General features: G+C 43.2%; 1 pseudogene; it reads left to right on the plus strand.

Moving 5' to 3' along the window:
- Nucleotides 1-2,849: 2,849 nt before the first annotated feature.
- Nucleotides 2,850-3,456, plus strand: LOC119056311 (cell division control protein 42 homolog; annotated as a pseudogene).
- Nucleotides 3,457-18,313: the final 14,857 nt, after the last annotated feature.

Below are 18,313 nucleotides of genomic sequence, written 5' to 3' on the forward strand. Positions count from 1 at the left end.
TCTGCGGGGGCGGGGGGGGCGTTGCAGGAGTCACCAGGGCATGGGGCTGAGGAGCCACTGATGGCAGCTGCCCTGTGCTGACCAGCACAGACAGCTTGGCTGCTCCCCTCTATTTCAGGGCCTCCCCTTACCTTCCCAGGTGATTGGATTCTCCATCCAGCAAGACAGAGAGAGTCCTGATCTAACAACAGGCACATGCCAAATACAAACTGGAGCCCAAACTGAGAAGTTAATGCAACTCTTTTTTTTTAATTGATTATGCCATTACAGTTGTCCCATCCTCCCTTCATTCCCCTCTACCCTGCACACCCCTCCCCCACCATTCCCCCCCTTTAGTTTATGTCCATGTGTCACAAGTTCTTTAGATTCTATATTCTCCATACTATTCTTGCCCTCCCCTTGTCTATTTTCTACCTACCATCTATGCTACTTATTCTCTGTTCCTTCTCCCCCCTTCTTCTCCTCCCACTCCCCTGTTTCCATGTGATCTCCATTTCTATGGTTCCACTTCTGATCTAGCTGTCCTCTTAGTTTGCTTTTGTTTTAGGTGTGGTTGTTAATAACTGTGAGTTTGATGTCCTTTCACTGTTCATATTTTTAATTTTCTTTTTCTTAGATAAGTCCCTTTAACATTTCATATAATAAGGCCTTGGTGATGGTGAACTCCTTGAATTTGACCTTATTTGAGAAGCACTTTATCTGTCCTTCCATTCTAAATGAAAGCTTTGCTGGATAGAGAAATCTTGGATGTAGGTTCTTGCATTTCATGATTTGGAATACTTCTTCCCAGCCCCTTCTTGCCTGTAAGGTCTCTTTGGAGAACTCAGCTGACAGTCTGATGGGAACTCCTTTGTAGGTGACTGTCTCCTTCTCTCTTGCTGCTTTTAGGATTCTCTCCTTTATTTTAATCTTGGCTAATATAATGATGATGTGCCTTGGTGTGTTCCTTCTTGGGTCCAACTTCCTTGGGACTCTCTGCGCTCCCTGGATTTCCTGGAAGTCTATTGCCTTTGCCAGGTTTTGAACAAATAATAAAGGAGAACTTCCCCAATCTGGCAAAGTTAATGCAACTCTTTACTGAAGGTTTTCTTGTTGGGTATGGGGTGAAGCAATTATATTAGGCTTCACAGTTTCTTGTAGTTAATGTTGCCTGCCCTTCTCTCAACTTCCCTTCTCTCCTTCAGCTGCCCAAATCTCTTTCACTCTCCTCCCATTTTTTTCTAAAACAATCCCTACTGCACTGGTTCTTCCCTTCTTCTCCCACCCTTTTCTTCATGATCTTGCAATTTCCTTCCCCATTTGGTGTATTGTCACCCCCGCCTCCCAGTAAGATGGGAGGCAAAGTTATACTATTTCTTATTAGATCAGACTAGCTTCTCTTAGCTTTTTTCTATTCTTTTCTCCAGACTTTGACCCAAACGGAAAAACAAAGGCAGGGCCAGAGAAGAGTCCTTCATTTTCCAAGAGGAGGTTGCAAAGATATCATTTAATATATACATAAATGATAGTACTGATAATAGAATAATTACTAGAGTTACTTCATATGAAATTACTCATGCTACTTCTCAGAGTGCATCGATTAAGACAGATTTTGAATCTGAAGCTCATCTTAATCAGAAAATAGAATAAACAGCTAGGCTTGATGTGGCTAGTATAAATAATACACCTAAATTTATGTTGATTAGTGGATATGGTATAAGCCATGGGATTCATTATCATTAAGGCCAGAATAAGGGCTAAGATTGATACACTAATACATATTAATATAAATATTGACAATTCTAGCCATCATAAAGGCTCTTTAGTAATTACATATATAATAAGTATACACACACACACATAAGTATACAGTTGACCCTGGAAGAACATGGGGTTCAGGGAATTGGCCGCCTATGTAGTTGAAAATCCATGTAAAACTTTTGATGCCCCCCAAATTAACTACTAATAGCCTACTGTTGCCTGGAAGCCTTACCAATAACATAAACTGTTGATTAAAACAAATTTTGTATGCTATATGCATTATATTCTGTATTCTTACAATAAAGTAGGCTAGCAAAATAAATGTTATTAAGAAAATCATAAGGAAGAAAAATATATTTATACTATTTATTGAAGGACAGCTGTGTATAAAGTGGACTCACACAGTTTACATCCATGCTGTTGAAAGGTCAACTGTATTAAGAAAAATACAAAATTAACATTTTTCCTTTGTGTAGTCCTAAAATATCTGTGCAGAAATACCCATGATTTCATTCAGAACTCGGCACTTCCCAAACCACACACACACGTCAATTCTATTAGTCCCACAACCTCTGCTACTGGCTACTCTCACTGCCAAGGTTTCCTTCACAACACAGTTTTGTTTTTTGATGTCACATATAATACATTGCCCTAGAAAATATACAGAGAAACTAAAAGAAAAAAACTTATTCTACTACTAGAGAGCACTATAGATATTTTTGTACATATCCTCTCAAATTTGTTGTATTCAAATACACACATGAATATCTGTCTGTCCCTGTATTTATCTATCTATAAAAACACATTTACACAAGTGAGATTAAGCAATACTATGTATTTACAAAAATGGCATTAAATGCATACTATTTTGGAATCCTTTCCACCTCAATACACTATTTGTAGCATCATTTTCAATGAATATTTTGATGACTGTGGAAGAGTCCTAGGAAAATAATTGTCTTCATGAGGAGAAGGAGTTAGAGTCAGTGGCATCGCCACACTGACATATAGGTGCCCATGAAATAATTATTCAGCACTGCCCATGCCAGAGAAGCTAGGGTAATCATCAGATTCAAGATATCTAAAGTGAATAGAAAACTGTTTCAGCAATGCAGACAATTAAGTGCATTGTTGTGGGTGATAGTGCCATTGGTAAAACATGTCTCTTGATATCCTACACATGAACAAATTTCTGAGTGTGTACTGACTGTGTTTGACAATGATGCAGTCACAGTTATGATTGCTGGAGAGCCATGTACTCCCGGACTTTTTGATACTCTAGGGAAAGAGGGTTATGGCAGACTATGACCATTGAGTTATCCACAAACAGATATATTTCTAGTCTGTTTTTCAGTGGTCTCTCCATCCTCATATGAAAATGTGAAAGACAATTCAGTGCCTGAGATAACTCAGCACTGTCCAAAGGTTCCTTTCTGGCCTGTTGGGACCCAAATTGATCTCAGAGCTGACCCCTCAGCTCTTGAGAAACTTGCCAACAAAACCCAGAAACCTATCACTCCAGAGACTGCTGAAAAGCTGGCCCATGACTGGAAGGCTGCCAAGTATGTGGAGTGTTCTATACTCACACAGCAAGGCCTAGAGAATGTGTTTGATGAAGCAGTATTGGCTGCCCTGGAGCCCCCAGACTGCAGAAGGGCTGTAGGTTTGTGCTGCTTGAGCATCACTCCAGAACCCTTTCTGCACAGCTGGTGTTAGCATCATACTAAAAACAGTATTGAAATCAAACTTAAGATTAAAAATTAAAATTTGTTTTTGCAATAATGACAAATGCCCTGCACCTACCGATAGCACTCATATGAAACAAGGACCATAAGTAGAGTCCCTATCCCCCTCTCAATGCTAGTTAATTTTGAATAACTGTGTATTGTCAGAAAAGTGATCAGTACTAGCTTTTCATCTATTGTTTCAAAAAATGGGTTTTTTTTGTTTGTTCAAAAGCCAGACATGCTTGCGATGACTCTGCAACAGACCGATTTGGGTGGTTGAAGCTGCTCCCAAGTTCCACTCGGGAATGATCTGGGACATCTAGTTTTTGTTTTTTCTTTTTTTTTTTTTTTGGCAGAAGAGTGTGTATGGTGTTTGTTTTTCTCTAGTCATTGCTGAACAATTCATTAACCATTGAACAGCCCTTTAGGGGAGGAGCTTGGCGTGATTCCACATTCAGCTTTCTAGACCTAGTTTAGAAAGCATGTTCCCTGTCTGGTGCTCTTAAGATAGTAAATGCCTCATTTAATGACACACCCCTTTTTGAAGGTTGCATTTTTCTCTCCACCCTTGAGTAGGTTCAGGGTTTGATGAAACTCATGAAAATGGGTGGAACTGTCTTGCCCCCACTCTTCTCTAGGGGGCATTATAAATGCCACTGACTTAAACATTTGTTAGCCATTTGCTGATTTTTTGAAGTTAATTTCTAACTTCTTTCACTGATAAATGAAGAAAAGTATTGCACCTCTTGAAAAATACCAAATGGGTTGAGTACATAATTAAAAAAAAACAATATTTTGTCCTTGTCAGTCATGGTCTTATATGATTAGCACAGATGTACAGCTTAATAGTGCATGATATGGTGTTCTAGACCACAGCTGAAGACCTGGTATATATGAGGTGTGGTGCTAGAAGACAGACATCTGTGGAATGATGCACATACACTTTCAAGTTATGAAGATGGAGACTGGCTTCATGAAGAAGGTAGGGGTGGGGTGGGGTGGAGAAAACATTTAACAACATGAGGATCAAGCAGGGGAGTCTCCTAATTTCCGTTTTGCATGAGGAACCCTAGAGCAGCCAACTGAGGCTCTCTAGTTTAAAAAAAAATCATGGACAGAGTCTTATGAAGACTCTGCATAAGTGTTAATAGGGATTTTATTAGCTTATTTTGGTTGTAGTTTTCAATTTTTCAAAATGTTTAGGCAATCTCCACCTTCCCCAAATCCTAATTCTCATAGATTCATTAGTGTTGAGCCAATGCTCTCTATGTCTCAGTTCTTTGCATATGCATTCTTTTCAGGCATATTAAACAAACAAACAAATAACCAAACAAAAAAGATGATTATTAATGGGGTGAGTAAAACATCAAAGAAAAATTTCTCAAAGAGAAGAGCTAGCTCATTTGGGACACATTGTAGTGACTTTATTTGAGGGATTTGGATCATGAGAGAGTTGTCCTTAACTGAGTTGAAACATGATGTTCTCCAGTAACTCTGTTCTTAGAGTTCTCTGTTCTCAGTAACTGAGTTCTCCAGTAACTCAGTTCTCTGGTAACTCTGGCTTGTAGACTCATTTTTGAGTTGACAAGTTTCATGTCCCACAGGAAACTGCCTGAGGTTGCTAATAAGGGCATCTGTGAGTCTGGAGGGCCTCCTGAGGGGGTTCCAGTGAAGACTTCAGGCTTATTTTATGTATACACCTACACTTTAGGAAACTTTTCAAATGAAACTTTCTGGGATTTATGTATCACCACACAATAATTTCCCTTGACTTAGATGACCCAGAGGGAACACAATACTGTTTTTCAAATTGAATGTCTTCGCTCAGGAAGCAGTGGTTGAGGAAACACTATGAACAGAGCATAATCATATATATGTCACATGCCTTCATTGAGGTCAGAGGCAGACCTCTGAGGCTGCTGTTTGACATGGATTCTGTGTGATGGCCATGGTAGAGGTTAAGAGCGGGGTGGTATAGACAATGAACGTCTTCATAAATGCCCTGAAGGCTGAAAATTGTGGCTGAGATATCTGGTGTTCTTAAACATTCCAGGCAGTTTGGGGGCTTGGGATGAGCCCATGTGAATTTAAAGGGTAAGACATAATAATCTTCTGTAATGCCCTGCAATCCAAACTGGTCCCTTGTGATCTGTGATTGGAGAAAGGAGGCACCTGCAGGCTGGCAGCTTTTTCCTCCCCACCCCCACCCCACTCTCAGAGTCACTCACAGTCCACTGAGGTCCTCTCTTTTGGGCAACTGATTTCTTGTGGTACAGAGAGGCCCTCTGCCCTGCCTGCTCAGTGGGTTATTTCACACCTTTTCTGTCAAGTAGGAAATGCAGACAGGGCTGCTTAAGCTGTACAGTTGGTGTGACCCATACCATCAATCTGCATTAGTACAGGAAACATCTTGTAACTTTAGTGAGTTGTATTAAGAAATATACCCTCAAATGCCAGTCCTGTATCACATTTCAAAGTAGATTTGATTTACTCATACTGGGATTAATCTTTCCCTTCCCTGACCCCTTTGTGCTCTAGGAATTAACATTCCCATCTAGATTTTCACCTCCCTGGACCTCCACAGCTACTAATATTTTTGATCAAGGCAAATACTTTACTAAGAGGTTTAGTTCCACCTTTGGGTGGCATGAGAGGTCTGCCTGGGTGTATGATGTGCTTGAGGTGAGATCTGGGCTTCCCTGGCCCACACCTTTACCAACACCCAGCATGTTTGCAAAAGGCATGCTCTGCTTCTTCTTCTACAGGTTAACCACCAAGAAGCTGGGAGTCCAGTTCCTATTAATATGTTCAACAGCTTGTTGGTTCTACCTCCTTGAACAGGGCAAACTGGAAAGAAAGAACTTGATCTTTAGATAAAAATGCCCTAATTTTTAAATGCTCTAAAATTGTAATAAAATACACAATATAAAATTTACCATCTTAGCCATTGTGGACAGTTCAGTGGCATTAAGCACCACTGCATTATTGTGCAACCATCACCACCACCCAGCTGCAGAACTCTTTTCATCTTGCAAAAGTGCAAATTGGGACCCATTACAGAACTCATTCTCCCCATCCACTGGTAACCACCATGCTACCTTCTGTCTCTATGAATCCGATGACCCTAGGTACCTCATGTAAGTGAAGTCAAATGATATTTGTCCATTTATGACCAGTTTATTTCACTTGGTATAAAGTCTTTCAGGTTCATCTATGGGGTAGCATGTGTCAGATTTCCCCTCCATTTTATGGCTGAGTAATATTCTACTGTATGTATATTCCATATTGTGTTTATCCATCCATCTATCCACACACACTTGTATTTCTCCCATATTCTGACTCTTTCAAGTAATGCTGCTGTGACCATTGGCATACACATATGGCCCTGGTTGTTGTTACCAAACGTTTTTACTTTGAGATAGTTGTAGATTCGCAAGCAGTTGTATGAAATTATACAGGGGTGTGTGTGTGTGTTTATGTGTGTAATCTTATTACTTATGTAGACTCATCATTCTACCATGAAAATCAAGGCACAGGTCAGTTCCATCATTACAAAGATACCTCATGTTGACAGACTCCAAAGTTCAGCTCTAGATTTCATGGTCTATTTCTAAAGGATGACAAGAAATTGCATAGCTGAGTTCCCCTCTGGTGATGTCCTGCTCCAGGTTTCCCACTGACCCCAGAAGTGGAGCACCAGAGGCACCTGGGCCCACCTGATGGTTCCTCACTGCAAGTTTAAATAAGCTGTGGCCTCCAGAGTGGTGAATGGGGCAAAGGGCAGGGCACCTCAGCCAATGCTGTCATGTCACATCCTTGTCCTGCTCAACAACCACCATGCTTATGCCATCAGTCACCACCATGCTAGTCAAAGCCCAACTGAAGTGGCCTTGCAAATAAAATGCTTCACTAGAACAGTGCTGCCATTAGGAATAAAATGGGAGCCATGCATGCCATTTTCAATTTTAAAGTAGTCACAATGAAAGTCAAAAGACATGCTTGAAATTAATTGTAATAACATATTGTGTTTAGTCCAATATATGTATAATATTATCATTTAACATGAAATCAGTGTAAACATGTTCAATGAGTTATTTTAAATTCTTTTTCTCATACTAAGTCTCTGATACCTGGTGCATATTTTGCATGTGTAGTGCATCTCAATTTGAATTAACCACATTTTAGGAGCTCAATGGCTAGATGTGTCGGACAGTGTAGATTTAGAAGCAAGTTGTGTGCAATCAAACTCTGTGACTGCTTGTTGTCCTAGGAGCTTGTCAATCCCACTGATTTGAGCATCTGCTGTGATCAGCACTCAGGTAAGCCATGCGTTGGGTCAGCTAGTAGCAGGGAATATACCAGGTTTGCTTTTAGGATTTTGTTACTTTGGGAACCTGCTGCTTATTAGCAGCCTCAGTTGGTATACCTGTTCAGTGGCCCCAATATCAGAACTTGTATAGAAGACCAGAGAATAAGAACTTGGCCCAGATATGTATGTTGACAACTTGGGACGAGGTGGAGGCAAAGCTAGGTAGTGATAGCTTTTAAAGGAACAGCAGTGGAATTCCAGATTGTTAGATAGGAGTGAAACTCTGCACCTTCATACAGTTCTGGGTAGGACTTGGAAGTTGATATAGTTTCCTGCACCCAAGGGGCTTGGGCTTCCATGTTAATCACCTGGTCTGACCTCACAGGGGCTCTAGCATGAGGGAAGCCCCTTTCTGTCCCTAGGCACTTCTGTCCCAGCATTTCTCCCAGGAGTTGGCACTGCCACCCACTTCCAGCCACCTCAGGAGATAGCTGGAATGCCAGCACCCTACAGGCATCCTTTGTCAGCTAAAAGCACCATAGAAATGGATGTTTGAATAAAAAGTCCTCTGTGTGTTGGAGGCTGGGACAATGTCTATCACGGCCTACTCTTTCATTATGGGCATTTTTCTCTATATGCTTAATGCTCCTGGAGAAAAGTGCAGATTTTGTGCAAAATGTATGGTTTACTGGGCTTGCACACTGGGTGTTCTTCTAGGAAAGACTGTTACTCAGTGTCTGACCCCTACTTTTTGTCCTCATCCTCTCCTCACCCAAGCACATGAATAGCATACTTTGATCTCCTGGAATGAAAAGTGTGTCCAGAGGGAGTCTGTATATTTTGCCTACTGGATGAAACATATTATTATGGTTAATTTCACCCATTTCATTTTACTTTTTTAATGCGGCTATTTGAAAGCTACCTCTGTGGTTTGCATTGTGTTTCTGCTGTGCAGCTCTTCTCCAGTGGATGCTGGACACTGTGGCACCCTGGACTCGAGTCATGACACCTTTCTGCAATGCTATCTGTTGCACTAACCAACCTGAAGGCTTTGAGCACATCCCTCCTGTGGGCCTCAGTTCCTCATCTGTGAAATAGAAGAGTTGAACTAGATAATGTCCAAATCACCTTTCAACTTCTCTGCTACCCAAATAATGTGGGTAATTGAGAAAGAAATGATGGTTTGGCACAGCCAGCCTCTGCTGCTGCAGAAAGGTAGGGTTCACAGACACCCTGTTCTGATCAAAAGTTAAATAGCAGAGTATTGGTAAATGCACAGGGTATTGTGTGCAGGTTTTTTCATTATTCATTAGACATCTCCCAGCTGAATTCCCTGAGGACTCTTCTCTCTTTGGAAACCTGAGAAGGTTTCATCACAGCCCTGCCCAAGAGGTGCCCTGAGCCTGAGAAACCCTCCTTTTAGTCACCACAAATGCAGCACCCTACTCTCAGAAATGCATCCCAGGGCAAGTAAGCAAAGGCATTAACTGCCTCTTCCAGGAATTCTTCTACAAAAATCTTTTAAGAAATGGAGGGGGTGGCTGCATCTGGGCTCTTGCATTGTTTATGCCTGTAAACACTGAAATAAATATTTAAGCCCAGCAAATAGAAGAGCCAAAATTACTCACAGACCTCTCTTCTGCATCTCGGAAGCCCACAACTGGTCCCTCTGTTCTGTTTCCCTCTGCAGCTGGCCAGCATTCCCTTTCTTGCTTGTCACTTCCTTGCCTTACAAGCCTCAGACAGTTTTCTCTTTCTTGGGGACAAAATCTGGTATTCTAGTGTTTCCACTACTCTTGCCCCTGTGGATTCCCCTGCCCAGGCTCACATCCCCCATTTTTCCATGTAATTCTCCTTTGCCCAAGTCAGTCCAGCCCAACTCCCAGCCTGGGCTCCCCAAGGTCCCCTCAGCTAGCAAGGCCCTTTCACCCAGCTGTAGCCCCTCTGTGTTTATACCACTTTGTGCTACCCAACATCAGCTGATAGGATACAGGATTCCTCCATAATAGCTAGTGAAGTGTTGGCTACCATTCACTGTGGGCTTATACTGTGACTTGTGCTGTTTCTGTCTTACCTTATTCTACCCTCTAGTACTCATCCCTGTGGGAAATGTCACTCAGAGAATGGCAGTGGTTATTAGGCAGTCTACCCTGGAACCTACACAAGCCACCTGATGCTGACTCCTGCCTCATCAGGACTGGTGACTCTTTCCTCATTGACATCCCTGTACAACATTTTATTCTCTATCATAGCACTTGTATGAGCAGGCTTAGTGGCCATAACCAGGTTCCACAGACTGGGGGTCAGGAGGGGGGAGTCTTAACAGAAATTCATAGTCTCACAGTTCTGGAGGTTGGAAGCCCAAGATCAAGGTGTCAGCAGTGTTGGTTTTTCATGAGGCCTCTCTCTTTGGCTTGCAGACCACTGTCTTATCCTTCTGTCATCATGTGGCCTTTCATGTGTGTGTGTGTGTGTGTGTGTGTGTGTGTGTGTCCTGATCTCTTCCTATAAGGACACCAGTCAGTTTGGATTGGAGCCCATACCGATGATGTCATTAAACTTCATTACCTCTTGAAAGACCCTGTCTCCAAACAGTCAAATTCTGAGGTACTAAGGGTTAAGACTTCAACATATGAATTTTGGGAGACACAATTCAGCCCACAGCAGCACCAATCACAGCCCACCTGAGATTGCAGTAGGGTAGGTGAGTGCCCGTTTCCACTCCTGGATACAGAGGCTGTGTCTGATCCAGCCCTTTGTCCTTCTCAGTGCTAAATCGAGCTCTGTACTTTGTAGAAGACACTCCCACTTGTAAGTAAATCTGGAATTCAAGGGCCAAGATTGCCAGGTGCTCCTCTGTGTCAGGCAGGAGGATGAGGATGTCTTTTTGCTTACTTGAGAGTTTCATCTGCGTGATGAACAGAGGAATAGAGTCAATGGCTCTGCCTCCAGCTGGAAAGGAATCTTAGGAGGAGTGGGGATCTGATGGGGTTTGAATTTGGTCCTCAGGTTCAGAAGAGGGTGGTCTGGAGGCTGAGCTCCAGATGAAAGAGATAGTACACAGTTACATATCAAAAGTGAAGGGGGCAGGTGGGTTGCAGGCCGCTATGGTGCCTGGAATATATCTGTGTGTAAGTTCAGAGCAGTGAGGAAGGGGCCAGAGAGTGACAGCTGAAGTCACCTAGCAGAGCTGGGGTTAGTTTGAAGATGCTACAGAAGTCAGCCCAAGGAGATTTTTTTGTTTGTTTGTTTGTTTTCTCATTGCACTCAAAGTCCAAGAAAGGGCTGATGAGCTCCAGGTATACCTGGTGCCCCCCCATCTCAGATTGGTGAAGTTTCTGAGAAGGGGCATCTTCAGTCCTCATTGTTGCTTTTTTCTTTCTCTCCCCACCCCTCCCAGTAAGAGAGAAACAGCAAATCTTGCTGAACTGCCACCAGGGTTTCTTGCCTTAGTAAATGTCACTATACAGATGACTAACCCAGAAACATACTCTTCCTTAAACCTCACACCCCTGAATGAATCCTTCTCCAAATTCCAGAGAGTCTACCTCTCAAAGACCTCAGGAGTCAAGCCCCCCACCCCACTACTCTAGAAGCCACCAGTCTTCCTCCAGGACCACTGCTGAGGGCTGGCCTTCCAGCCATAGCCCAGACCCCAAGCTTGTACAAGCCCCAGTACAGGGGCTTGTTCCCACTGTTCCCACTGTTCCACCATAACCCTGTAGGTGTCCACATAGAATGTTGGTAGAGTTCTGCCCTCAGTTTGCACCTCTTCCTGCCTTTGTGCTAGATAGACTGAATCCTCATCATTCCCATTAGCTGCCACCTTTCACAGAAGACATCTTTGATTCCCAGTTGGAGATCACACCCTGCTCTCTACACCCCTGGCACAACATGCACACATGGAGGGCACCTATTTACTTGCTGCATCTTCCACAGACTCTAGGTTCTTTTACAACAGAACCATGTCTTCTGCTTTCCTTGTTCTGCCAAGGCCTAACACAGTGTTTGCGTAAAAGAAACCAAAATATGTTCATCAGCTATGTGAGCAGGTTGTGAATTATTCCTGTGTGAGACCAATCACCCTGGTTATGCTTCTAAGATGCTCACAGGCCTGTATTCGAAGGTGCTGCCCTCTCTCTGATAGGCCTCATTAAAATTGGCATCAGAAGCTTTGATTACTTGAACTAAGGCCCAAACTTTCCTCCAATATACATAATGCAACAATACAGGTAGGAAGAAAGGAATAACCTATTATCTTGGGTAGGTTCCCCTTTATCTCTCTGGGATGCCTGCTGGTGAGAGTGTTATGTAGCATGTGAGTATATGAGATGGACAGAAGCAGGACAGAAGCAGAGCTTGGCAGGTCTCTGTTGTTCAGAAGTAGTTCCATACCATGGTGTAATCAGGATAGGCCCAGGGATCTGAGGGGCTTTTTACTGTGTCTGCTATCACCTGAGGAATCTGTTCCCCTCTGGGGAAATCAGAACATGCAGGCTAAGGGCTGCATTTGCCTTATCAATACTGTGTTTCCATCTCCCAATAGGAGCCTCCAGACTCAATGGAAAACCCATGACATGACAGAGCATGTGCCCCACTGACTCCTTTACTTGCCAGTTGGCAGATGGTGAAGGTGCACTGAGCCCTCCACAAGGCTTCAGCCAGCATAACCATCTGGAATTAGATGCTGGAGGCAACTCAGTGATTCACAAGACAAGGGACAGCTCACATGTGACTAACTTCACAACCCCAAATCAACAAAGGCTATTCAGGTCATCAGTTTAAAACCATCTTCATGTGTTCCTGTCTAGAGAAGTGCATTCCAGTGGCAGCCACAGTGCCAGGGGGATGCAGCTGGAAAGCCAGATGTAGTACAGGCAGAAAGAACTTAGCAACAAGGACACATGACCACTTTGGACTTTCAGTTAAGGAAGACAGTTTGGATATATGTTCATGAAACTCCATCAACATTACAATAGAAGGGTTGGGGGGGGGGAAAGGCAGAAGACCGTAAAGATACAGAAAATGAGGCAGGACTATGTTGCAGCAACATTTTGGAAGGTGTAAAGATTATAGACAAATGATAGCTGTAGCAGATGCAGGAAACTTATTGCTGACCCTGAGTGAGGAAAGATGAAAAGCAGTATTGTTTCTACCACACAAGCCTCCAAATATTCAGGAATGGAAGCACCGTGTGCCTCTAGAAGGGAAGGTCCAAAAGAGAGTATCCTTGAAAGCTGTTCAGGAGGAAGTTAGAGGCCCCCTTCCCTCTTTCTTCTTCTGCTCTTCACAGTAGGTGACTACCTTGCCCACAGGCTGAGAAAAAAAAATCAGAAAGTTTACCCTCTGAAGGTGTCTAAACTGAAAGTCTCTGAACCAGAGGACACTGGGCACAATGAAGCAATACTCAAATAGCCATTTTGGAATGCTTCCTAAAAGTGGTAAGTTGGGTCCTGCAGGAGGTAATAGCCCTGAATTGATGAAGGGGGAGGAGGTTTTATGATGGGAGGATGACTCATGAAAAAGCACAGAGGCAAGACAGGGCAAGTTGTTAAGCAGAAGGGCTTAGCTGGAGCTAATGGGGGATGGTACCAGGTAGACAGGAATGAGGAAGGGGGTAAAGTAAGCTCTGAGGACCATGATGTGGCCAAACTGGGGGCTCAGATTCACACCCAGTGCTCAGATTTTATGAACTTGCTGAGTTCATAAGCAAGGGCATGGAATGATGGGAACAGGGTTTCAGGAAGACTTTTCTGCAAGTTGAATGTCTAGATCTGGGTCTTGGGCAGGGAGGCCAGGAAAAAGCCTCTGACCATACCCAAGGGGTAGAAGAGTAGGGGCTGGGCAGGAATGAGTTGGTAGTGGGGAAAACACAAGCCACAGAGCCCTTTCTGGGTTAAGGCAAGTGCTGTCTGTTCCTGTAGTTCTGCTCGTTTGGTTTCTTGGGACGATGTCACTCTTCAAAAATGCATCTTTGGTAAGTAAGAAAGAGTCCAAGATTTATGAAAGCAAAGTCCCAGTTTATCTAATTATTTTAAGGAGTTCTAGCCAAAAAGCAAACTTGACTTTAAACAGGAAAACACATTCTCTTAAGAGATTTCTCTGTTATCAATCTCTGGCCACCACCCACAGAGCGCTAGATGTACTGTTTATGGGAGATCATCCAGAAAGGCAGGGAGGCTCTGCCCACCAATCATCAGGTGTAAGTTTCCCCCCAAGTCTGCTCTGCCCCACCCTTCCCCACCCTTCCTGCCTCCTGGGCCCTTTCTAACCCTGAGCCTAGTACATCAGAGTAAGGAGACTCAGGCACCGTGCAGGTAGAAAGTGCTCAGTGAGGCCAGCTGCTGTTTCTAATCAACACAGCAAAACCTCATGAGATTGCTCCCACAGCTCTGTTGGCTTATCCTTTGACCCACAAAGGAAGTGGACTCAGAGTGGCTTGACATCACACAGTTGCTTCTATGAGCACAGTGGTTGGGCACAAAATGCCAGTGGCTGATTTCATGTTATCTTTTCTTTATTCAGATTCCAAGACATGTCCTGTCTTGTAGTAGAGAAGCATCTTTTGCTAAAAGTCTAGGGTGAAATTAAATGTACATTGTTTGATCTAGATGTAGGTCTGCCATTTTGTTTTTTCTACTGACTTCTGGAAAATTAAAAAAATATACACAATGTAAAATTTAACATTTTAACCATTTTTAACATGCAGTTCAGCAGCATTAAGTACATTCACATTTTTATGCAACCTTCTTCTGATCTTTCAAACCCAATCTCCTGCCCACAGTCTTCACAATCCCTGTGGAAGAACCCACATTCTAGTTGCTGTCTTGGTGTTAGTAGAAACTTAAAGATCATGTTGTCTAACCTGCAACCAGATGCAACCTCTCTGCAGCCTCTTGACATCTGGTCTCTGGACTTTTGCTCAGACTTGCCCCTGATAGGAAGTTTACCACTCAGCAAGCTGTGCCACTTCCCTCCTGGGCCCTTGTGTGCTGCCCAGCCCTGCTGGCCTCTCTGTATGGTTGCCCATAGGCCCTGCTCAGCCCATGTCAATGATTTCCAGAAGGCTCTTTCTTGTTCAGCATGAGAGTTCATCAAACATTTGAAAAGTCATGTAGTAGTGGAGATCCCACTGGCTCTGCAGTCAGATTTGAGTTCAAATCTAAAATCTATCACCTCAGGAAAAATCAGTTATGTTTGCTGAGCCTCAATTTTCTTGTCTGTAAAGTAAATATTCTATCCTCAAGTTGTTGTGTGGCCAAGAAATACTACCCAAGAAGAACTTAATACCACCTGGAAATCACTTTTGTTTAAGGACAGAACAGATCTCTTTGACTGCACAGTACAAGGAGCCCTCACACCCCCTCATGTGACAAGGTTTCCATTTATTTGTAATTGGTTCCCTCCACTGTCATTAAATGTATGTTCAATTGTGATCCTGTGGTTATCCCTTTGCATTTCAAAAACTGGTCTGCACTTAACTTTGACTAAATGATCCAGAGAGTCAGTAAATAATAATCAGCCACCCATCAAATGTTTATAACACTGTGTATTTACACAGAACTAAAGGCTTTGGGTATTGTTTATATAACAGTTTGTGATTATTTATGTAATAGCTTATGATTATATAACTGCTTATGTGTCTGAGATAGAATCCAAATGGGGTGGACCTTGGCAAGTGTATTTCCATGAGAGGCTGAAGGATAATGGTGCATCCTAAGTCATGAGGAGCCAGACAGGATAAGGCTCTTTCCAATCACTGTAAAGAAGGAGCAATTGTGTGGGTGTTACTCAAATCCATCCCCAGTACAGTATGTGCACATATCTTCTTCCAAGGAAAAGAGAGAATCAGAAAGTAAAATTGGAGCTGTGCTATTAGGAATGCTCACCAACAGTGGGTCAGGATGAGGGGGTTAGCCAAGAGCCAGGCAACTGTGCCTACTGGTGCTGAGGATGGGAAAGATTTAAATACATTCAATACAAACTACTGCCCTAGGGGTGGCCAAGTTTAACAGGGGTTATAATAAAAGAACACAAGTGGCCATAAGAGGGCAGGAAATGCTGTGCATTAGGAGAGAAGGGGAGATGAACTACTATGGGAGATGGAGAGATGGTTTGTGGAAGAGGTAGGAGTTGGGTGGAAGAGGTAGGAGTTGGGTAGAACAGGTAGTTCTGATCAGTGGCATAGGTGACTCTGATTTTTGTCCTCCAACATCAGTTCTCCCCACTTTCTATAATACCTGAGCTCCCCATTTTTAATAAGGAATATGGTCACCCACAATAAAGACATTTCCCAGCTTCCCATAAAGCTGAATATGGTTAAGTTCAAAGAGAAGTAAGCCATACTGCTAGGTGAGTTTCCAGGATTAATTCCTAAAAGACACCTGTTGTACATACTTTCCTGTCTTTTTCTTCCTCCTTTACTGTGTGATTGACTGGGTATCAATATGATGGTCCACCTCAGACTATTTTTTTTTTTCATATCACATGGTTGGATACTTTCTTTTTTTTTAAATTTTTTTATTGATTATGCTGTTACAGTTGTTCTATTCCCCCCTTCATTCCCCTCCACCCTACCCCCCATCCCCACCATTACCCCCCCTTTAGTTTATGACCATGTGTCTCAATTCCTTTAGATTCTATATTTCCCATGCTATTCTTGCCCCCCCATCTATTTTCTATCTACTGTCTATGCTACTTATTTTCTGTACCTACTCCCCCCTTCTCCTCCTCTCACTCCCCTGTTGCTAACCCTCCTTGAGATCTTCATTTCTATGTTTCCACTCCTGATCTAGCTGTCCTTTTAGTTTGCTTTAGTTTTAGGTGTGGTTGTTAATAACTGTGAGTTCGTTGTCCTTTCACTGTTCATGTTTCTTTAACTTCTTTTTCTTAGATAAGTCCCTTTAACATTTCATATAATAAGGGCTTGGTGATGATGAACTCCTTGAATTTGATCTTATGTGAGAAGCACTTTATCTGTCCTTCCATTCTAAATGAAAGTTTTGCTGGATAGAGCAATCTTGGTTGTAGGTCTTTGAATTTCATGACTTGGAATACCTCTTTCCAGCCCCTTCTTGCCTGTAAGGTCTCTTTTGAGAAATCAGGTGACAGTCTGATGGGAATTCCTTTGTAGGTGACTGTCCCCTTAGCTCTTGCTGCTTCTAGGATTCTCTCCTTCATTTTAATTTTGGCTAATGTACTTATGATGTGCCTTGGTGTGTTCCTTCTTGGGTCCAACTTCTTTGGGACTCTCTGAGCTTCCTGGATTTCTTGGAAGTCTATTTCCTTTGCCTGATTGGGGAAATTCTCCTTTATTATTTGTTCAAATAAGTTTTCCACTGGTGGCTGTGCCTTTCTCCCTTCTGGTACCCCTATAATTCGGATGTTGGAGCATTTAAAGATGTCCTGGAGGTTCCTAAGACTCTCCTCATTTCTTTGAATTCTTGCTTCTTGACTCTTTTCTGTTTGGCCATTATTTGCTTTCTTCTGGTCCACTCCATTGATTTGAGTCCCAGTTTCCTTTTCATTGCTATTGGTGTCCTGTGCAATTCCATTCATTTCAATTAGTTTCGCCTTCATATATTTGTCTAATTTGTCGGTATAATCAACCAGTTCTGTGAGGATCCTGATGACCAGTGTTTTAAACTGTGCGTCTGAGAGTTTTGCTATTTCTTCATCGCTTAGATCTATGGGCTCTGGGGCTTTGAGATCTTGCGACATTTTTGGTCTGTTCTGGCCCTTTAAGTGTGAGAAGCGGTGCCCTGGACTCCCAGGTCGCTGGGTTGTGACGCTATATGTGGGGGCGTGGTCAGAGCGGGGAAAGGGCGACCCCCTCTGCTGTTTCTCACAGCTGGGTGAGGATTAGCGTCTTAGGTGGTTCCCCTGGGCCCGGCCACTCAGAGTCGCTGGGTTATGACGCTGTACGTGGAGGTGGGGTCAGAGCAGGGAAATGGCGGCGCCCTCCCTGCTGCTTGCTGTGGGGACCCACTCGGTTCTCGTCCAATCGCCTACTCCCTCGCTTGTCCATCTGCGCACAAATGCGCGACCACAGTCAACCCACAGCCCTGCTCCCTTGCTGTTTCTCCCCCAAGGTCGCTCGCTTGGTCGCTCGCTCGGTCGCTCACTAGGTCCAACCCTGCGCCTGGATTCCCGCGTCTGGATTCCGTGCCTGAGTCCGGCTGACCGAGACCTCCTGTGCAATCCCGCTTCACCAGCCGCTGTTTTTGCCCCTTACTGGTCAGGCTGAAGAATTTGTTGTTAACAGACTTCCGAAAAGTTCAATTTTCCGTGTTCTGACTGTGTTTTCAGTTGCTAATATTTAGTTGTCTCTAAACTTGGTTGTGTGAGAAGGCACGGCACATCCACCTATGCCTCCATCTTGGCGGAAGTCCCCCACCTCAGACTATTTGAATGATGGAGCAATGAGCTGGAAGGAGCTTGGGTCTCTAAATTTCTGTATGAGGAGAAATGAACTCTGTTTTTTTTTAAGCATAATATTTTTGGTGTCCATTGTTTCTAACTAATTCTAACCGATAAA

The sequence above is a fragment of the Artibeus jamaicensis genome, unplaced genomic scaffold (assembly GCF_021234435.1).
Source record: "Artibeus jamaicensis isolate MK-2021 breed Jamaican fruit bat unplaced genomic scaffold, CSHL_Jam_final contig_781, whole genome shotgun sequence".
NCBI lineage: Eukaryota > Metazoa > Chordata > Mammalia > Chiroptera > Phyllostomidae > Artibeus > Artibeus jamaicensis.